Raw genomic sequence first — 17,314 nt, 5'->3', positions numbered from 1 at the left:
TTATGTTCTGCTTTGGCTTTGAGGAAAGTGCCCACAGCTCTGTTTGTGGGCCTGAATCGTGTGTGCTACGCTGCTCCTGTGAATGTAAGTAATGTGTTTCTTTTTCATGTGAAATTGTGACCTCAGTCTCACATGAAAGTTGCATTTGATTGTTACATGACAGTAGGTAGTCGTAAGAGAAAGATGCATGAAGTGTGAACTGGAGCTTTCTTGGATCCTCAAAAATAATATGTTTTTGGAGAATGTTGGCATAGATCCCACTACCGCTCGCATGATAAGCAAGCACTCTACCATTTGAGCTAATTCCCCAGGTGGGTAGAATTGCCACTATGAGCAACCAAGAGGGTCCAGTCTTGTCCGGCTATGCTGTTGGTGGACTTGTTAGTGTACACGCCAGCACTTGCAGATGCTCGGTGCATCTCAACAATTGTGCTGTGTAGATAATGGCCGGTTAGCTCAGTTGGTTAGAGCGTGGTGCTAATAAAGCCAAAGTCGTGGATTCGATACCCATACTGGCCATCGATTATATTTTGAGTGTGAAAATTGTGAGTCATTTGCATGTGTATCGTCATGATTGTCACAGAATGAATCTTAGCAGCTAGCCGAAAAAGCTCAGTTGGGATAGCGTTAGACTGAAGATCTAAAGGTCCCTGGTTCGATCCCGGTTTTCGGCATATGATGTTGTCCCTTCTTCATTTTCTGCTTTGGCTTTAAGGAAAGTGCCCACAGCTGTGTTTGTGGGCCTGAATCGTTTGTGCTACGCTGCTCCTGTGAATGTAAGTAATGTGTTTCTTTTTCATGTGAAATTGTGACCTCAGTCTCACATGAAAGTTGCTTATGATTGTTACATGACAGTAGGTTGTCATAAGAGAAAGATGCATGAAGTGTGAACTGGAGCTTTCTTGGATCCTCAAAAAGACTGTGTATTGGAGAATGTGGGCATGGATCCCACTACCTCTCGCATGCTAAGCATGCACTCTACCATTTGAGCTAATTCCCCAGTTGGGTAGAAACGCCACTATGAGCAACCAAGAGGGTCCAGTCTTGTCCGGCTATGCTGTTGGTGGACTTGTTAGTGTACACACCAGCACTTGCAGATGCTCGGTGCATCTCAACAATTGTGCAGCGTAGCTAGTGGCCGGTTATCTCACTTGGTTAGAGCTTGGTGCTAATAACGCCAAGGTTGTGGGTTCGATCCCCATACTGGCCATCGATTATATTTTGATTGTGAAAATTGTGAGTCACCTGCATGTGTATCATCATGAGTGTCACAGAATGAATCTTAGCAGCTAGTGGAAATAGTTCAGTTGGGAGAGCGTTAGACTGAAGATCTAATGGTCCCTGGTTCGATCCTGGGTTTCAGCATTTGATGTTGTTCCTTCTTTATGTTCTGCTTTGGCTTTCAGGAAAGTGCCCACAGCTGTGTTTGTGGGCCTGAATCGTGTGTGCTACGCTGCTCCTGTGAATGTAAGTAATGTGTTTCTTTTTCATGTGAAATTGTGACCTCAGTCTCACATGAAAGTTGCTTGTGATTGTTACATGACAGTAGGTTGTCGTAAGAGAAAGATGCATGAAGTGTGAACTGGAGCTTTCTTGGATCCTCAAAAAGAAGATGTTTTTGGAGAATGTGGGTATCGATCCCACTACCTCTCGCATGCTAAGCAAGCACTCTACCATTTGAGATAATTCCCCAGTTGGGTAGAAATGCCACTATGAGCAACCAAGAGTCCAGTCTTGTCCGGCTATGCTGTTGGTGGACTTGTTACTGTACACGCCAGCACTTGCAGATGCTCGGTGCATCTCAACAATTGTGCTGCATAGCTAGCAGCCGGTTAGCTCAGTTGGTTAGAGTGTGGTGATAATAATGCCAAGGTCGTGGGTTCGATCCCCATACTGGCCATCGACTATATTTTGAGTGTGAAAATTGTGAGTCACTTGCATGTGTATCGTCATGAGTGTCACAGAATGAATCTTAGCAGCTAGCTGAAATAGCTCAGTTGGGAGAGCGTTAGACTGAAGATCTAAAGTTCCCAGGTTTGATCCCGGGTTTCATCATTAGATGTTGTTCCTTCTTTATGTTCTGCTTTGGCTTTAAGGAAGGTGCCCACAGCTGTGTTTGTGGGCCTGAATCGTGTGTGCTACGCTGCTCCTGTGAATGTAAGTAATGTGTTTCTTTTTCATGTGAAATTGTGACCTCAGTCTCACATGAAAGTTGCTTGTGATTGTTACATGACAGTAGGTTTTCGTAAGAGAAAGATGCATGAAGTGTGAACTGGAGCTTTCTTGGATCCTCAAAAAGAATATGTTTTTGGAGAATGCGGGCATCGATCCCACTACCTCTCGCTGCTAAGCAAGCACTCTACCATTTGAGCTAATTCCCCAGTTGGATAGAAATGCCACTATGAGCAACCAAGAGGGTCCAGTCTTGTCCGGCTATGCTGTTGGTGGACTTGTTAGTGTACACGCCAGCACTTGCAGATGCTCGGTGCATCTCAACAATTGTGCTGCGTAGCTATCTGCCGGTTAGCTCAGTTGGTTAGAGCGTGGTGCTAATAACGCCAAGGTCGTGGGTTCGATCCCCATACTGGCCAAAGATTATATTTTGAGTGTGAAATTTGTGAGTCACTTGCATGTGTATCGTCATGAGTGTCACAGAATGAATCTTAGCAGCTAGCGGAAATAGCTCAGTTGGGAGAGCGTTAGACTGAAGATCTAAATGTCCCTGGTTCGATCCAGGGTTTCAGCATTTGATGTTGTTCCTTATTTATGTTCTGCTTTGGCTTTAAGGAAAGTGCCCACAGCTCTGTTTGTGGGCCTGAATCGTGTGTGCTACGCTGCTCCTCTCAATGTAAGTAATGTGTTTCTTTTTCATGTGAAATTGTGACCTCAGTCTCACATGAAAGTTGCATTTGATTGTTACATGACAGTAGGTTGTCGTAAGAGAAAGATGCATGAAGTGTGAACAGGAGCTTTCTTGGATCCTCAAAAAGTATGTGTTTTTGGAGAATGTGGGCATCGATCCCACTACCTCTCGCATGCTAAGCAAGCAATCTACCATTTGAGCTAATTCCACCGTTTGGGTAAAAACGCCACTATGAGCAACCAAGAGGGTCCAGTCTTGTCCGGCTATGCTGTTGGTGGACTTGTTAGTGTACACGCCAGCACTTGCAGATGCTCGGTGCATCTCAACAATTGTGCTGCGTAGCTCGCGGCCGGTTAGCTCAGTTGGTTAGAGCGTGGTGCTAATAATGCCAAGGTCGTGGGTTTGATCCCCATACTGGCCATCGATTATATTTTGAGTGTGAAATTTGTGAGTCACTTGCATGTGTATCGTCATGAGTGTCACAGAATGAATCTTAGCAGCTAGCTGAAATAGCTCAGTTGGGAGAGCGTTAGACTGAAGATCTAAAGGTCCCAGGTTTGATCCCGGGTTTCGTCATTAGATGTTGTTCCTTCTTTATGTTCTGCTTTGGCTTTAAGGAAGGTGCCCACAGCTGTGTTTGTGGGCCTGAATCGTGTGTGCTACGCTGCTCCTGTGAATGTAAGTAATGTGTTTCTTTTTCATGTGAAATTGTGACCTCAGTCTCACATGAAAGTTGCTTGTGATTGTTACATGACAGTAGGTTTTCGTAAGAGAAAGATGCATGAAGTGTGAACTGGAGCTTTCTTGGATCCTCAAAAAGAATATGTTTTTGGAGAATGCGGGCATCGATCCCACTACCTCTCGCTGCTAAGCAAGCACTCTACCATTTAAGCTAATTCCCCAGTTGGATAGAAATGCCACTATGAGCAACCAAGAGGGTCCAGTCTTGTCCGGCTATGCTGTTGGTGGACTTGTTAGTGTACACGCCAGCACTTGCAGATGCTCGGTGCATCTCAACAATTGTGCTGCGTAGCTATCTGCCGGTTAGCTCAGTTGGTTAGAGCGTGGTGCTAATAACGCCAAGGTCCTGGGTTCGATCCCCATACTGGCCAAAGATTATATTTTGAGAGTGAAAATTGTGAGTCACTTGCATGTGTATCGTCATGAGTGTCACAGAATGAATCTTAGCAGCTTGCGGAAATAGCTCAGTTGGGAGAGCGTTAGACTGAAGATCTAAATGTCCCTGGTTCGATCCAGGGTTTCTGCATTTGATGTTGTTCCGTCTTTATGTTCTGCTTTGGCTTTGAGGAAAGTGCCCACAGCTCTGTTTGTGGGCCTGAATCGTGTGTGCTACGCTGCTCCTGTGAATGTAAGTAATGTGTTTCTTTTTCATGTGAAATTGTGACCTCAGTCTCACATGAAAGTTGCATTTGATTGTTACATGACAGTAGGTAGTCGTAAGAGAAAGATGCATGAAGTGTGAACTGGAGCTTTCTTGGATCCTCAAAAATAATATGTTTTTGGAGAATGTTGGCATAGATCCCACTACCGCTCGCATGATAAGCAAGCACTCTACCATTTGAGCTAATTCCCCAGGTGGGTAGAATTGCCACTATGAGCAACCAAGAGGGTCCAGTCTTGTCCGGCTATGCTGTTGGTGGACTTGTTAGTGTACACGCCAGCACTTGCAGATGCTCGGTGCATCTCAACAATTGTGCTGTGTAGATAATGGCCGGTTAGCTCAGTTGGTTAGAGCGTGGTGCTAATAAAGCCAAAGTCGTGGATTCGATACCCATACTGGCCATCGATTATATTTTGAGTGTGAAAATTGTGAGTCATTTGCATGTGTATCGTCATGATTGTCACAGAATGAATCTTAGCAGCTAGCCGAAAAAGCTCAGTTGGGATAGCGTTAGACTGAAGATCAAAAGGGCCCTGTTTATATCCTGGGTTTCGGCATTAGATGTTGTTCTATCTTTATGCTCTGCTTTAGCTTTAAGGAAAGTGCCCACAGCTGTGTTTGTGGGCCTGAATCGTGTGTGCTACGCTGCTCCTGTGAATGTAACTAATGTGTTTCTTTTTCATGTGAAATTGTGACCTCAGTCTCACATGAAAGTTTCTTGTGATTGTTACATGACAGTAGGTTGTCGTAAGAGAAAGCTACATGAAGTGTGAACTGGAGCTTTCTTGGATCCTCAAAAAGAATGTGTTTTTGGAGAATGTGGGCATCGATCCCACTACCTCTCGCATGCTAAGCAAGCACTCTACCATTTGAGCTAATTCCCCATTTGGGTAGAAATGCCACTATGAGCAACCAAGAGGGTCCAGTCTTGTCCGGCTATGCTGTTGGTGGACTTGTTAGTGTACACACCAGCACTTGCAGATGCTCGGTGCATCTCAACAATTGTGCTGCGTAGCTAGTGGCCGGTTAGCTCAGTTGGTTAGAGCTTGGTGCTAATAATGCCAAGGTCGTGGGTTCGATCCCCATACTGGCCATCGATTATATTTTGAGTGTGAAAATTGTGAGTCACTTGCATGTGTATCGTCATGAGTGTCACCGAATGAATCTTAGCAGCTAGCCGAAATAGCTCAGTTGGGATAGCGTTAGACTGAAGATCAAAAGGGCCCTGGTTAGAGCCTGGGTTTCGGCAATAGGTGTTGTTCCTTCTTTATGTTCTGCTTTGGCTTTAAGGAAAGTGCCCACAGCTGTGTTTGTGGGCCTGAATCGTGTGTGCTACGCTGCTCCTGTGAATGTAAGTAATGTATTTCTTTTTCATGTGAAATTGTCACCTCAGTCTCACATGAAAGTTGCTTGTGATTGTTACATGACAGTAGGTTGTCGTAAGAGAAAGATGCATGAAGTGTGAACTGGAGCTTTCTTGGATCCTCAAAAAGAAGATGTTTTTGGAGAATGTGGGCATCGATCCCACTACTTCTCGCATGCTAAGCAAGCACTCTACCATTTGAGCTAATTCCCCAGTTGGGAAGAAATGCCCCTATGAGCAACCAAGAGGGTCCAGTCTTGTCCGGCTATGCTGTTGGTGGACTTGTTAGTGTACACGCCAGCACTTGCAGATGCTCGGTGCATCTCAACAATTGTGCTGCGTAGCTAACTGCCGGTTAGCTCAGTTGGTTAGAGCGTGGTGCTAATAACGCCAAGGTCCTGGGTTCGATCCCCATACTGGCCAAAGATTATATTTTGAGAGTGAAAATTGTGAGTCACTTGCATGTGTATCGTCATGAGTGTCACAGAATGAATCTTAGCAGCTTGCGGAAATAGCTCAGTTGGGAGAGCGTTAGACTGAAGATCTAAATGTCCCTGGTTCGATCCAGGGTTTCTGCATTTGATGTTGTTCCGTCTTTATGTTCTGCTTTGGCTTTGAGGAAAGTGCCCACAGCTCTGTTTGTGGGCCTGAATCGTGTGTGCTACGCTGCTCCTGTGAATGTAAGTAATGTGTTTCTTTTTCATGTGAAATTGTGACCTCAGTCTCACATGAAAGTTGCATTTGATTGTTACATGACAGTAGGTAGTCGTAAGAGAAAGATGCATGAAGTGTGAACTGGAGCTTTCTTGGATCCTCAAAAATAATATGTTTTTGGAGAATGTTGGCATAGATCCCACTACCGCTCGCATGATAAGCAAGCACTCTACCATTTGAGCTAATTCCCCAGGTGGGTAGAATTGCCACTATGAGCAACCAAGAGGGTCCAGTCTTGTCCGGCTATGCTGTTGGTGGACTTGTTAGTGTACACGCCAGCACTTGCAGATGCTCGGTGCATCTCAACAATTGTGCTGTGTAGATAATGGCCGGTTAGCTCAGTTGGTTAGAGCGTGGTGCTAATAAAGCCAAAGTCGTGGATTCGATACCCATACTGGCCATCGATTATATTTTGAGTGTGAAAATTGTGAGTCATTTGCATGTGTATCGTCATGATTGTCACAGAATGAATCTTAGCAGCTAGCCGAAAAAGCTCAGTTGGGATAGCGTTAGACTGAAGATCAAAAGGGCCCTGTTTATATCCTGGGTTTCGGCATTAGATGTTGTTCTATCTTTATGCTCTGCTTTAGCTTTAAGGAAAGTGCCCACAGCTGTGTTTGTGGGCCTGAATCGTGTGTGCTACGCTGCTCCTGTGAATGTAACTAATGTGTTTCTTTTTCATGTGAAATTGTGACCTCAGTCTCACATGAAAGTTTCTTGTGATTGTTACATGACAGTAGGTTGTCGTAAGAGAAAGCTACATGAAGTGTGAACTGGAGCTTTCTTGGATCCTCAAAAAGAATGTGTTTTTGGAGAATGTGGGCATCGATCCCACTACCTCTCGCATGCTAAGCAAGCACTCTACCATTTGAGCTAATTCCCCATTTGGGTAGAAATGCCACTATGAGCAACCAAGAGGGTCCAGTCTTGTCCGGCTATGCTGTTGGTGGACTTGTTAGTGTACACACCAGCACTTGCAGATGCTCGGTGCATCTCAACAATTGTGATGCGTAGCTAGTGGCCGGTTAGCTCAGTTGGTTAGAGCTTGGTGCTAATAATGCCAAGGTCGTGGGTTCGATCCCCATACTGGCCATCGATTATATTTTGAGTGTGAAAATTGTGAGTCACTTGCATGTGTATCGTCATGAGTGTCACCGAATGAATCTTAGCAGCTAGCCGAAATAGCTCAGTTGGGATAGCGTTAGACTGAAGATCAAAAGGGCCCTGGTTAGAGCCTGGGTTTCGGCAATAGGTGTTGTTCCTTCTTTATGTTCTGCTTTGGCTTTAAGGAAAGTGCCCACAGCTGTGTTTGTGGGCCTGAATCGTGTGTGCTACGCTGCTCCTGTGAATGTAAGTAATGTATTTCTTTTTCATGTGAAATTGTCACTTCAGTCTCACATGAAAGTTGCTTGTGATTGTTACATGACAGTAGGTTGTCGTAAGAGAAAGATGCATGAAGTGTGAACTGGAGCTTTCTTGGATCCTCAAAAAGAAGATGTTTTTGGAGAATGTGGGCATCGATCCCACTACTTCTCGCATGCTAAGCAAGCACTCTACCATTTGAGCTAATTCCCCAGTTGGGAAGAAATGCCCCTATGAGCAACCAAGAGGGTCCAGTCTTGTCCGGCTATGCTGTTGGTGGACTTGTTAGTGTACACACCAGCACTTGCAGATGCTCGGTGCATCTCAACAATTGTGCTGCGTAGATAGTGGCCGGTTAGCTCAGTTGGTTAGAGCGTGCTGCTAATAACGCCAAGGTCGTGGATTCGATCCCCATACTGGCCATCGATTATATTTTGAGTGTGAAAGTTGTGAGTCACTTGCATGTGTATCGTCATGAGTGTCACAGAATGAATTTTAGCAGCTAGCCGAAATAGCTCATTTGGGATAGCGTTAGACTGAAAATCAAAAGGGCCCTGGTTAGAGCCTGGGTTTCGGCATTAGATGTTGTTCCTTCTTTATGTTCTGCTTTGGCTTTTAGGAAAGTGCCCACAGCTGTGTTTGTGGGCCTGAATCGTGTGTGCCACGCTGCTCCTGTGAATGTAAGTAATGTCTTTCTTTTTCATGTGAAATTGTGACCTCAGTCTCACATGAAAGTTGCTTGTGATTGTTACATGACAGTAGGTTGTCGTAAGAGAAAGATGCATGAAGTGTGAACTGGAGCTTTCTTGGATCCTCAAAAAGAATATGTTTTTGGAGAATGTGGGCATCGATCCCACTACCTCTCGCATGCTAAGCAAGCACTCTACCATTTGAGCTAATTCCCGATTTGGGTAGAAATGCCACTATGAGCAACCAAGAGGGTCCAGTCTTGTCCGGCTATGCTGTTGGTGGTCTTGTTAGTGTACACGCCAGCACTTGCAGATGCTCGGTGCATCTCAACAATTGTGCTGCTTATCTAGTGGCCGGTTAGCGCAGTTGGTTAGAGCGTGGTGCTAATAATGCCAAGGTCGTGGGTTCGATCACCATACTGGCCATCGATTATATTTTGAGTGTGAAAATTGTGAGTCACTTGCATGTGTATCGTCATGAGTGTCACAGAATGAATCTTAGCAGCTAGCCGAAATAGCTCATTTGGGATAGCGTTAGACTGGAGATCAAAAGGGCCCTGGTTAGAGCCTGGGTTTCGGCATTAGGTGTTGTTCCTTCTTTATGTTCTGCTTTGGCTTTAAGGAAAGTGCCCACAGCTGTGTTTGTGGGCCTGAATCGTGTGTGCCACGCTGCTCCTGTGAATGTAAGTAATGTCTTTCTTTTTCATGTGAAATAGTGACCTCAGTCTCACATGAAAGTTGCTTGTGATTTTTACATGACGGTAGGTTGTCTTAAGAGAAACATGCATGAAGTTTGATTTGGAGCTTTCTTGGATCCTCAAAAATAATATGTCTTTGGAGAATGTGGGCATCGATCCCACTACCTCTCGCATGCTAAGCAAGCACTCTACCATTTGAGCTAATTCCCCAGTTGTATAGAAATGCCACTATGAGCAACCAAGAGGGTCCAGTCTTGTCCGGCTATGCTTTTGGTGGACTTGTTAGTGTACACGCCAGCACTTGCAGTTGCTCGGTGCATCTCAACAATTGTGCTCCGTAGCTAGTGGCCGGTTAGCTCAGTTGGTTAGAGCTTGGTGCTAATGACGCCAACGTCGTGGGTTCGATCCCCATACTGGCCATCGATTATGTTTTGAGTGTGAAAATTGTGAGTCACTTGCATGTGTATCTTCATGAGTGTCACAGAATGAATCTTAGCAGCTAGCCGAAATAGCTCAGTTGGGAGAGCGTTAGACTGAAGATCTAAAGGGCCCTGGTTAGAGCCTGGGTTTCGGCATTAGATGTTGTTCCTTCTTTATGTTCTGCTTTGGCTTTTAGGAAAGTGCCCACAGCTCTGTTTGTGGGCCTGAATCGTGTGTGCCACGCTGCTCCTGTGAATGTAAGTAATGTCTTTCTTTTTCATGTGAAATAGTGACCTCAGTCTCACATGAAAGTTGCTTGTGATTTTTACATGACGGTAGGTTGTCGTAAGAGAAAGATGCATGAAGTGTGAACTGGAGCTTTCTTGGATCCTCAAAAAAAATGTTTTTGGAGAATGTGGGCATCAATCCCACTACCTCTCGCATGCTAAGCAAGCACTCTACCATTTGAGCTAATTCCCCATTTGGGTAGAAATGCCACTATGAGCAACCAAGAGGGTCCAGTCTTGTCCGGCTATGCTGTTGGTGGACTTGTTAGTGTACACGCCAACACTCGCAGATGCTCGGTGCATCTCAACAATTGTGCTGCGTAGCTAGTGGCCGGTTAGCTCAGTTGGTTAGAGCGTGGTGCTAATAACGCCAAGATCGTGGGTTCGATCCCCATACTGGCCTTGATTATATTTTGAGTGTGAAAATTGTGAGTCACTTGCATGTGTATCGTCATGAGTGTCACAGAATGAATCTTAGCAGCTAGCCGAAATTGCTCAGTTGGGATAGCGTTAGACTGGAGATCAAAAGGGCCCTGGTTAGAGCCTGGGTTTCGGCATTAGGTGTTGTTCCTTCTTTATGTTCTGCTTTGGCTTTAAGGAAAGTGCCCACAGCTGTGTTTGTGGGCCTGAATCGTGTGTGCCACGCTGCTCCTGTGAATGTAAGTAATGTCTTTCTTTTTCATGTGAAATAGTGACCTCAGTCTCACATGAAAGTTGCTTGTGATTTTTACATGACGGTAGGTTGTCTTAAGAGAAAGATGCATGAAGTTTGAACTGGAGCTTTCTTGGATCCTCAAAAATAATATGTCTTTGGAGAATGTGGGCATCGATCCCACTACCTCTCGCATGCTAAGCAAGCACTCTACCATTTGAGCTAATTCCCCAGTTGTATAGAAATGCCACTATGAGCAACCAAGAGGGTCCAGTCTTGTCCGGCTATGCTTTTGGTGGACTTGTTAGTGTACACGCCAGCACTTGCAGTTGCTCGGTGCATCTCAACAATTGTGCTCCGTAGCTAGTGGCCGGTTAGCTCAGTTGGTTAGAGCTTGGTGCTAATGACGCCAACGTCGTGGGTTCGATCCCCATACTGGCCATCGATTATGTTTTGAGTGTGAAAATTGTGAGTCACTTGCATGTGTATCTTCATGAGTGTCACAGAATGAATATTAGCAGCTAGCCGAAATAGCTCAGTTGGGAGAGCGTTAGACTGAAGATCTAAAGGGCCCTGGTTAGAGCCTGGGTTTCGGCATTAGATGTTGTTCCTTCTTTATGTTCTGCTTTGGCTTTTAGGAAAGTGCCCACAGCTGTGTTTGTGGGCCTGAATCGTGTGTACTTAGCTGCTCCTGTGAATGTAAGTAATGTCTTTCTTTTTCATGTGAAATTGTGACCTCACTCTCACATGAAAGTTGCTTGTGATTGTTACATGACAGTAGGTTGTCGTAAGAGAAAGATGCATGAAGTGTGAACTGGAGCTTTCTTGGATCCTCAAAAAAATATGTTTTTGGAGAATGTGGGCATCAATCCCACTACCTCTCGCATGCTAAGCAAGCACTCTACCATTTGAGCTAATTCCCCATTTGGGTAGAAATGCCACTATGAGCAACCAAGAGGGTCCAGTCTTGTCCGGCTATGCTGTTGGTGGACTTGTTAGTGTACATGCCAGCACTTGCAGTTGCTCGGTGCATCTCAACAATTGTGCTGCGTAGCTAGTGTCCGGTTAGCTCAGTTGGTTAGAGCTTGGTGCTAATGACGCCAACGTCGTGTGTTCGATCCCCATACTGGCCATCGATTATATTTTGAGTGTGAAAATTGTGAGTCACTTGCATGTGTATCGTCATGAGTGTCACAGAATGAATCTTAGCAGCTAGCCGAAATAGCTCAGTTGGGATAGCGTTAGACTGAAGATCAAAAGGGCCCTGGTTAGAGCCTGGGTTTCGGCATTAGGTGTTGTTCCTTGTTTATGTTCTGCTTTGGCTTTAAGGAAAGTGCCCACAGCAGTGTTTGTGGGCCTGAATCGTGTGTGCTACGCTGCTCCTGTGAATGTAATTAATCTCTTTCTTTTTCATGTGAAATTGTGACCTCAGTCTCACATGAAAGTTGCTTGTGATTTTTACATGACGGTAGGTTGTCGTAAGAGAAAGATGCATGAAGTTTCAACTGGAGCTTTCTTGGATCCTCAAAAATAATATGTCTTTGGAGAATGTGGGCATCGATCCCACTACCTCTCGCATGCTAAGCAAGCACTCTACCATTTGAGCTAATTCCCCAGTTGTGTAGAAATGCCACTATGAGCAACCAAGAGGGTCCAGTCTTGTCCGGCTATGCTGTTGGTGGACTTGTTAGTGTACACGCCAGCACTTGCAGTTGCTCGGTGCATCTCAACAATTGTGCTGCGTAGCTAGTGGCCGGTTAGCTCAGTTGGTTAGAGCGTGGTGCTAATAATGCCAAGATCGTGGGTTCGATCCCCATACTGGCCATCGATTATATTTTGAGTGTGAAAATTGTGAGTCACTTGCATGTGTATCGTCATGAGTGTCACAGAATGAATCTTAGCAGCTAGCCGAAATAGCTCAGTTGGGATAGCGTTAGACTGAAGATCAAAAGGCCCCTGGTTAGAGCCTGGGTTTCGGCATTAGATGTTGTTCCTTCTTTATGTTCTGCTTTGGCTTTCAGGAAAGTGCCCACAGCTGTGTTTGTGGGCCTGAATCGTGTGTGCTACGCTGCGCCTGTGAATGTAAGTAATGTCTTTCTTTTTCATGTGAAATTGTGACCTCAGTCTCACATGAAAGTTGCTTGTGATTGTTACATGACACTAGGTTGTCGTAAGAGAAAGATGCATGAAGTGTGAACTGGAGCTTTCTTGGATCCTCAAAAAAATATGTTTTTGGAGAATGTGGGCATCAATCCCACTACCTCTCGCATGCTAAGCAAGCACTCTACCATTTGAGCTAATTCCCCATTTGGGTAGAAATGCCACTATGAGCAACCAAGAGGGTCCAGTCTTGTCCGGCTATGCTGTTGGTGGACTTGATAGTGTACACGCCAACACTCGCAGATGCTCGGTGCATCTCAACAATTGTGCTGCGTAGCTAGTGGCCGGTTAGCTCAGTTGGTTAGAGCGTGGTGCTAATAACGCCAAGATCGTGGGTTCGATCCCCATACTGGCCATCGATTATATTTTGAGTGTGAAAATTGTGTGTCACTTGCATGTGTATCGTCATGAGTGTCACAGAATGAATCTTAGCAGCTAGCCGAAATAGCTCAGTTGGGATAGCGTTAGACTGAAGATCAAAAGGGCCCTGGTTAGAGCCTGGGTTTCGGCTTTAGGTGTTGTTCCTTCTTTATGTTCTGCTTTGGCTTTCAGGAAAGTGCCCACAGCTGTGTTTGTGGGCCTGAATCGTGTGTGCTACGCTGCTCCTGTGAATGTAAGTAATGTGTTTCTTTTTCATGTGAAATTGTGACCTCAGTCTCACATGAAAGTTGCTTGTGATTTTTACATGACGGTAGGTTGTCGTAAGAGAAAGATGCATGAAGTGTGAAGTGGAGCTTTCTTGGATCCTCAAAAAGAATATGTTTTTGGAGAATGTGGGCATCGATCCCACTACCTCCCGCATGCTAAGCAAGCACTCTACCATTTGCGCTAATTCCCCAGTTGGGTGGAAATGCCACTATGAGCAACCAAGAGGGTCCAGTCTTGTCCGGCTATGCTGTTGGTGGACTTGTTAGTGTACACGCCAGCACTTGCAGATGCTCGGTGCATCTCAACAATTGTGCTGTGTAGCTGGTGGCCGGTTAGCTCAGTTGGTTAGAGCGTGGTGCTAATAAAGCCGTGGTCGTGGATTCGATCCCCATACTGGCCATCGATTATATTTTGAGTGTGAAAATTGTGAGTCACTTGCATGTGTATCGTCATGAGTGTCACAGAATGAATTTTAGCAGCTAGCCGAAATAGCTCAGTTGGGATAGCGTTAGACTGAAAATCAAAAGGGCCCTGGTTAGAGCCTGGGTTTCGGCATTAGATGTTGTTCCTTCTTTATGTTCTGCTTTGGCTTTTAGGAAAGTGCCCACAGCTGTGTTTGTGGGCCTGAATCGTGTGTGCTACGCTGCTCCTGTGAATGTAAGTAATGTCTTTCTTTTTCATGTGAAATTGTGACCTCAGTCTCACATGAAAGTTGCTTGTGATTGTTACATGACAGTAGGTTGTCGTAAGAGAAAGATGCATGAAGTGTGAACTGGAGCTTTCTTGGATCATCAAAAATAATATGTTTTTGGAGAATGTGGGCATCGATCCCACTACCTCTCGCATGCTAAGCAAGCACTCTACCATTTGAGCTAATTCCCCAGCTGGGTAGAAATGCCACTATGAGCAACCAAGAGGGTCCAGTCTTGTCCGGCTATGCTGTTGGTGGACTTGTTAGTGTACACGCCAGCACTTGCAGTTGCTCGTTGCATCTCAACAATTGTGCTGCGTAGCTAGTGGCCGGTTAGCTCAGTTGGTTAGAGAGTGGTGCTATTAACGCCAAGGTCGTGGGTTCGATCCCCATACTGGCCATCGATTATATTTTGAGTGTAAAAATTGTGAGTCACTTGCATGTGTATCGTCATGAGTGTCACAGAATGAATCTTAGCAGCTAGCCGAAATAGCTCAGTTGGGATAGCGTTAGACTGAAGATCAAAAGGTCCCTGGTTAGAGCCTCGGTTTCGGCATTAGGTGTTGTTCCTTCTTTATGTTCTGCTTTGGCTTTAAGGAAAGTGCCCACAGCAGTGTTTGTGGGCCTGAATCGTGTGTGCTACGCTGCTCCTGTGGATGTAATTAATGTCTTTCTTTTTCATGTGAAATTCTGACCTCAGTCTCACATGAAAGTTGCTTGTGATTGTTACATGACAGTAGGTTGTCGTAAGAGAAAGATGCATGAAGTGTGAACTGGAGCTTTCTTGGATCCCCCAAAAAATATGTTTTTGGAGAATGTGGGCATCAATCAACCTCTCGCATGCTAAGCAAGCACTCTACCATTTGAGCTAATTCCCCAGTTGTGTAGAAATGCCACTATGAGCAACCAAGAGGGTCCAGTCTTGTCCGGCTATGCTGTTGGTGGACTTGTTAGTGTACACGCCAGCACTTGCAGTTGCTCGGTGCATCTCAACAATTGTGCTGCGTAGCTAGTGGCCGGTTAGCTCAGTTGGTTAGAGCGTGGTGCTAATAATGCCAAGATCGTGGGTTCGATCCCCATACTGGCCATCGATTATATTTTGAGTGTGAAAATTGTGAGTCACTTGCATGTGTATCGTCATGAGTGTCACAGAATGAATCTTAGCAGCTAGCCGAAATAGCTCAGTTGGGATAGCGTTAGACTGAAGATCAAAAGGCCCCTGGTTAGAGCCTGGGTTTCGGCATTAGATGTTGTTCCTTCTTTATGTTCTGCTTTGGCTTTCAGGAAAGTGCCCACAGCTGTGTTTGTGGGCCTGAATCGTGTGTGCTACGCTGCGCCTGTGAATGTAAGTAATGTCTTTCTTTTTCATGTGAAATTGTGACCTCAGTCTCACATGAAAGTTGCTTGTGATTGTTACATGACACTAGGTTGTCGTAAGAGAAAGATGCATGAAGTGTGAACTGGAGCTTTCTTGGATCCTCAAAAAAATATGTTTTTGGAGAATGTGGGCATCAATCCCACTACCTCTCGCATGCTAAGCAAGCACTCTACCATTTGAGCTAATTCCCCATTTGGGTAGAAATGCCACTATGAGCAACCAAGAGGGTCCAGTCTTGTCCGGCTATGCTGTTGGTGGACTTGATAGTGTACACGCCAACACTCGCAGATGCTCGGTGCATCTCAACAATTGTGCTGCGTAGCTAGTGGCCGGTTAGCTCAGTTGGTTAGAGCGTGGTGCTAATAACGCCAAGGTCGTGGTTTCGATCCCCATACTGGCCATCGATTATATTTTGAGTGTGAAAATTGTGAGTCACTTGCATGTGTATCGTCATGAGTGTCACAGAATGAATCTTAGCAGCTAGCCGAAATAGCTCAGTTGGGATAGCGTTAGACTGAAGATCAAAAGGGCCCTGGTTAGAGCCTGGGTTTCGGCATTAGATGTTGTTCCTTCTTTATGTTCTGCTTTGGCTTTAAGGAAAGTGCCCACAGCTGTGTTTGTGGGCCTGAATCGTGTGTGCTATGCTGCTCCTGTGAATGTAAGTAATGTGTTTCTTTTTCATGTGAAATTGTGACCTCAGTCTCACATGAAAGTTGCTTCTTATTGTTACATGACAGTAGGTTGTCGTAAGAGAAAGATGCATGAAGTGTGAACTGGAGCTTTCTTGGATCCTCAAAAAGAATATGTTTTTGGAGAATGTGGGCATCGATCACACTACCTCTCGCATGCTAAGCAAGCACTCTACCATTTGAGCTAATTCCCCAGTTGGGTAGAAATGCCACTATGAGCAACCAAGAGGGTCCAGTCTTGTCCGGCTATGCTGTTGGTGGACTTGTTAGTGTACACGCCAACACTCGCAGATGCTCGGTGCATCTCAACAATTGTGCTGCGCAGCTAGCGGCCGGTTAGCTCAGTTGGGTGGAGCGTGGTGCTAATGACGCCAAGGTCGTGGGTTCGTTCCCCATACTGGCCATCGATTATATTTTGAGTGTGAAAATTGTGAGTCACTTGCATGTGTATCGTCATGAGTGTCACAGAATGAATCTTAGCAGCTAGCCGAAATAGCTCAGTTGGGAGAGCGTTAGAATGAAGATTAAAAGGGCCCTGGTTAGAGCCTGGGTTTCGGCATTTGATGTTGTTGAGTGTCCAGCCTTGTCAGGCTATGCTGTTTGTGATCTTGTTAGGTTACGTGCCAGCACTTGCAGATGCTCGGTACATCGCAAATATTGTTCTCTGTATTTATCGGCCGGTTTGCTAAGTTCGTTAGAGCGTGGTGCTAATAATTCCAACATCTATGGGTAGATCCCCATACTGGCCATCAGGTACACTTTGAGGGTCAACATTGTGAGTCACTTGCATGTGTTTTCAAACATATGACTATTTTACACCATTTTAAAGACAAGACTCTACTTTATCTAACCACACTGTCCGATTTCAAAAAGGCTTTACAGCGAAAGCTAAACATTAGATTATGTTAGGAGAGGACATAGACAAAAATAACCACACAGCCATTTTCCAAGCAAGGATATATGTCACATAAACCCAAAACACAGCTAAATGAAGCACTAACCTTTGACGATCTTCATCAGATTACACTCCTAGGACATCATGTTACACAATACATGTATGTTTTGTTCGATAAAGTTCATATTTATATCCAAAAACAGCATTACATTGGCGCGTGATGTTCAGAAATGTATTCCCACCAAAACTTCCGGTGAATGTGCACATCAATTTACAAAAATATTCATCATAAACGTTGATAAAATATATAACAATTATTTAAAACCTGTTGGGGATAGAGGGCAGTATTTGCACGGCCGGATAAAAAATGTACCCGATTTAATCTGGTTACTACTCCTGCCCA

At 45.0% G+C, this 17,314-nt stretch overlaps 42 non-coding genes across 42 annotated transcripts; all 42 read left to right on the top strand.

The window, feature by feature from the left end:
* Positions 1 to 445: 445 nt before the first annotated feature.
* trnai-aau (transfer RNA isoleucine (anticodon AAU)) lies at positions 446 to 519 on the top strand. Its single transcript has one exon. It is a non-coding gene; the product is annotated as a tRNA-Ile (tRNA).
* Positions 520 to 601: 82 nt separating this feature from the next.
* On the top strand, positions 602 to 674 carry trnas-gga (transfer RNA serine (anticodon GGA)). The gene has a single exon. It is a non-coding gene; the product is annotated as a tRNA-Phe (tRNA).
* Positions 675 to 1,136: 462 nt separating this feature from the next.
* On the top strand, positions 1,137 to 1,210 carry trnai-aau (transfer RNA isoleucine (anticodon AAU)). Its single transcript has one exon. It is a non-coding gene; the product is annotated as a tRNA-Ile (tRNA).
* Positions 1,211 to 1,288: 78 nt separating this feature from the next.
* Positions 1,289 to 1,365, top strand: trnaf-gaa (transfer RNA phenylalanine (anticodon GAA)). Its single transcript has one exon. It is a non-coding gene; the product is annotated as a tRNA-Phe (tRNA).
* A 461-nt stretch (positions 1,366 to 1,826) lies between these two features.
* trnai-aau (transfer RNA isoleucine (anticodon AAU)) lies at positions 1,827 to 1,900 on the top strand. Its single transcript has one exon. It is a non-coding gene; the product is annotated as a tRNA-Ile (tRNA).
* An 82-nt stretch (positions 1,901 to 1,982) lies between these two features.
* On the top strand, positions 1,983 to 2,055 carry trnaf-gaa (transfer RNA phenylalanine (anticodon GAA)). Its single transcript has one exon. It is a non-coding gene; the product is annotated as a tRNA-Phe (tRNA).
* A 462-nt stretch (positions 2,056 to 2,517) lies between these two features.
* trnai-aau (transfer RNA isoleucine (anticodon AAU)) lies at positions 2,518 to 2,591 on the top strand. The gene has a single exon. It is a non-coding gene; the product is annotated as a tRNA-Ile (tRNA).
* Positions 2,592 to 2,673: 82 nt separating this feature from the next.
* On the top strand, positions 2,674 to 2,746 carry trnaf-gaa (transfer RNA phenylalanine (anticodon GAA)). The gene has a single exon. It is a non-coding gene; the product is annotated as a tRNA-Phe (tRNA).
* Positions 2,747 to 3,210: 464 nt separating this feature from the next.
* Positions 3,211 to 3,284, top strand: trnai-aau (transfer RNA isoleucine (anticodon AAU)). The gene has a single exon. It is a non-coding gene; the product is annotated as a tRNA-Ile (tRNA).
* An 82-nt stretch (positions 3,285 to 3,366) lies between these two features.
* trnaf-gaa (transfer RNA phenylalanine (anticodon GAA)) lies at positions 3,367 to 3,439 on the top strand. Its single transcript has one exon. It is a non-coding gene; the product is annotated as a tRNA-Phe (tRNA).
* A 462-nt stretch (positions 3,440 to 3,901) lies between these two features.
* Positions 3,902 to 3,975, top strand: trnai-aau (transfer RNA isoleucine (anticodon AAU)). Its single transcript has one exon. It is a non-coding gene; the product is annotated as a tRNA-Ile (tRNA).
* An 82-nt stretch (positions 3,976 to 4,057) lies between these two features.
* Positions 4,058 to 4,130, top strand: trnaf-gaa (transfer RNA phenylalanine (anticodon GAA)). The gene has a single exon. It is a non-coding gene; the product is annotated as a tRNA-Phe (tRNA).
* Positions 4,131 to 4,593: 463 nt separating this feature from the next.
* Positions 4,594 to 4,667, top strand: trnai-aau (transfer RNA isoleucine (anticodon AAU)). Its single transcript has one exon. It is a non-coding gene; the product is annotated as a tRNA-Ile (tRNA).
* A 618-nt stretch (positions 4,668 to 5,285) lies between these two features.
* On the top strand, positions 5,286 to 5,359 carry trnai-aau (transfer RNA isoleucine (anticodon AAU)). Its single transcript has one exon. It is a non-coding gene; the product is annotated as a tRNA-Ile (tRNA).
* Positions 5,360 to 5,441: 82 nt separating this feature from the next.
* On the top strand, positions 5,442 to 5,514 carry trnaf-gaa (transfer RNA phenylalanine (anticodon GAA)). Its single transcript has one exon. It is a non-coding gene; the product is annotated as a tRNA-Phe (tRNA).
* A 463-nt stretch (positions 5,515 to 5,977) lies between these two features.
* trnai-aau (transfer RNA isoleucine (anticodon AAU)) lies at positions 5,978 to 6,051 on the top strand. The gene has a single exon. It is a non-coding gene; the product is annotated as a tRNA-Ile (tRNA).
* Positions 6,052 to 6,133: 82 nt separating this feature from the next.
* Positions 6,134 to 6,206, top strand: trnaf-gaa (transfer RNA phenylalanine (anticodon GAA)). Its single transcript has one exon. It is a non-coding gene; the product is annotated as a tRNA-Phe (tRNA).
* Positions 6,207 to 6,669: 463 nt separating this feature from the next.
* On the top strand, positions 6,670 to 6,743 carry trnai-aau (transfer RNA isoleucine (anticodon AAU)). Its single transcript has one exon. It is a non-coding gene; the product is annotated as a tRNA-Ile (tRNA).
* A 618-nt stretch (positions 6,744 to 7,361) lies between these two features.
* Positions 7,362 to 7,435, top strand: trnai-aau (transfer RNA isoleucine (anticodon AAU)). Its single transcript has one exon. It is a non-coding gene; the product is annotated as a tRNA-Ile (tRNA).
* Positions 7,436 to 7,517: 82 nt separating this feature from the next.
* On the top strand, positions 7,518 to 7,590 carry trnaf-gaa (transfer RNA phenylalanine (anticodon GAA)). Its single transcript has one exon. It is a non-coding gene; the product is annotated as a tRNA-Phe (tRNA).
* Positions 7,591 to 8,053: 463 nt separating this feature from the next.
* On the top strand, positions 8,054 to 8,127 carry trnai-aau (transfer RNA isoleucine (anticodon AAU)). Its single transcript has one exon. It is a non-coding gene; the product is annotated as a tRNA-Ile (tRNA).
* Positions 8,128 to 8,745: 618 nt separating this feature from the next.
* Positions 8,746 to 8,819, top strand: trnai-aau (transfer RNA isoleucine (anticodon AAU)). Its single transcript has one exon. It is a non-coding gene; the product is annotated as a tRNA-Ile (tRNA).
* Positions 8,820 to 9,437: 618 nt separating this feature from the next.
* trnai-aau (transfer RNA isoleucine (anticodon AAU)) lies at positions 9,438 to 9,511 on the top strand. Its single transcript has one exon. It is a non-coding gene; the product is annotated as a tRNA-Ile (tRNA).
* An 82-nt stretch (positions 9,512 to 9,593) lies between these two features.
* trnaf-gaa (transfer RNA phenylalanine (anticodon GAA)) lies at positions 9,594 to 9,666 on the top strand. Its single transcript has one exon. It is a non-coding gene; the product is annotated as a tRNA-Phe (tRNA).
* Positions 9,667 to 10,127: 461 nt separating this feature from the next.
* On the top strand, positions 10,128 to 10,201 carry trnai-aau (transfer RNA isoleucine (anticodon AAU)). The gene has a single exon. It is a non-coding gene; the product is annotated as a tRNA-Ile (tRNA).
* A 617-nt stretch (positions 10,202 to 10,818) lies between these two features.
* On the top strand, positions 10,819 to 10,892 carry trnai-aau (transfer RNA isoleucine (anticodon AAU)). Its single transcript has one exon. It is a non-coding gene; the product is annotated as a tRNA-Ile (tRNA).
* Positions 10,893 to 10,974: 82 nt separating this feature from the next.
* trnaf-gaa (transfer RNA phenylalanine (anticodon GAA)) lies at positions 10,975 to 11,047 on the top strand. Its single transcript has one exon. It is a non-coding gene; the product is annotated as a tRNA-Phe (tRNA).
* Positions 11,048 to 11,509: 462 nt separating this feature from the next.
* trnai-aau (transfer RNA isoleucine (anticodon AAU)) lies at positions 11,510 to 11,583 on the top strand. Its single transcript has one exon. It is a non-coding gene; the product is annotated as a tRNA-Ile (tRNA).
* An 82-nt stretch (positions 11,584 to 11,665) lies between these two features.
* trnaf-gaa (transfer RNA phenylalanine (anticodon GAA)) lies at positions 11,666 to 11,738 on the top strand. The gene has a single exon. It is a non-coding gene; the product is annotated as a tRNA-Phe (tRNA).
* Positions 11,739 to 12,201: 463 nt separating this feature from the next.
* Positions 12,202 to 12,275, top strand: trnai-aau (transfer RNA isoleucine (anticodon AAU)). The gene has a single exon. It is a non-coding gene; the product is annotated as a tRNA-Ile (tRNA).
* Positions 12,276 to 12,357: 82 nt separating this feature from the next.
* Positions 12,358 to 12,430, top strand: trnaf-gaa (transfer RNA phenylalanine (anticodon GAA)). Its single transcript has one exon. It is a non-coding gene; the product is annotated as a tRNA-Phe (tRNA).
* Positions 12,431 to 12,892: 462 nt separating this feature from the next.
* On the top strand, positions 12,893 to 12,966 carry trnai-aau (transfer RNA isoleucine (anticodon AAU)). Its single transcript has one exon. It is a non-coding gene; the product is annotated as a tRNA-Ile (tRNA).
* Positions 12,967 to 13,048: 82 nt separating this feature from the next.
* trnaf-gaa (transfer RNA phenylalanine (anticodon GAA)) lies at positions 13,049 to 13,121 on the top strand. The gene has a single exon. It is a non-coding gene; the product is annotated as a tRNA-Phe (tRNA).
* A 463-nt stretch (positions 13,122 to 13,584) lies between these two features.
* On the top strand, positions 13,585 to 13,658 carry trnai-aau (transfer RNA isoleucine (anticodon AAU)). The gene has a single exon. It is a non-coding gene; the product is annotated as a tRNA-Ile (tRNA).
* Positions 13,659 to 13,740: 82 nt separating this feature from the next.
* trnaf-gaa (transfer RNA phenylalanine (anticodon GAA)) lies at positions 13,741 to 13,813 on the top strand. The gene has a single exon. It is a non-coding gene; the product is annotated as a tRNA-Phe (tRNA).
* Positions 13,814 to 14,276: 463 nt separating this feature from the next.
* Positions 14,277 to 14,350, top strand: trnan-auu (transfer RNA asparagine (anticodon AUU)). Its single transcript has one exon. It is a non-coding gene; the product is annotated as a tRNA-Asn (tRNA).
* Positions 14,351 to 14,963: 613 nt separating this feature from the next.
* Positions 14,964 to 15,037, top strand: trnai-aau (transfer RNA isoleucine (anticodon AAU)). Its single transcript has one exon. It is a non-coding gene; the product is annotated as a tRNA-Ile (tRNA).
* An 82-nt stretch (positions 15,038 to 15,119) lies between these two features.
* trnaf-gaa (transfer RNA phenylalanine (anticodon GAA)) lies at positions 15,120 to 15,192 on the top strand. Its single transcript has one exon. It is a non-coding gene; the product is annotated as a tRNA-Phe (tRNA).
* A 462-nt stretch (positions 15,193 to 15,654) lies between these two features.
* Positions 15,655 to 15,728, top strand: trnai-aau (transfer RNA isoleucine (anticodon AAU)). Its single transcript has one exon. It is a non-coding gene; the product is annotated as a tRNA-Ile (tRNA).
* An 82-nt stretch (positions 15,729 to 15,810) lies between these two features.
* On the top strand, positions 15,811 to 15,883 carry trnaf-gaa (transfer RNA phenylalanine (anticodon GAA)). Its single transcript has one exon. It is a non-coding gene; the product is annotated as a tRNA-Phe (tRNA).
* A 463-nt stretch (positions 15,884 to 16,346) lies between these two features.
* trnai-aau (transfer RNA isoleucine (anticodon AAU)) lies at positions 16,347 to 16,420 on the top strand. The gene has a single exon. It is a non-coding gene; the product is annotated as a tRNA-Ile (tRNA).
* An 82-nt stretch (positions 16,421 to 16,502) lies between these two features.
* trnaf-gaa (transfer RNA phenylalanine (anticodon GAA)) lies at positions 16,503 to 16,575 on the top strand. Its single transcript has one exon. It is a non-coding gene; the product is annotated as a tRNA-Phe (tRNA).
* Positions 16,576 to 17,314: the final 739 nt, after the last annotated feature.

Source organism: Salmo salar, chromosome 27 (genome assembly GCF_965601325.2).
Source record: "Salmo salar chromosome 27, fSalSal1, whole genome shotgun sequence".
Classification (NCBI taxonomy): domain Eukaryota; kingdom Metazoa; phylum Chordata; class Actinopteri; order Salmoniformes; family Salmonidae; genus Salmo; species Salmo salar.
This window is presented reverse-complemented; position numbering and strand designations above follow the sequence as displayed.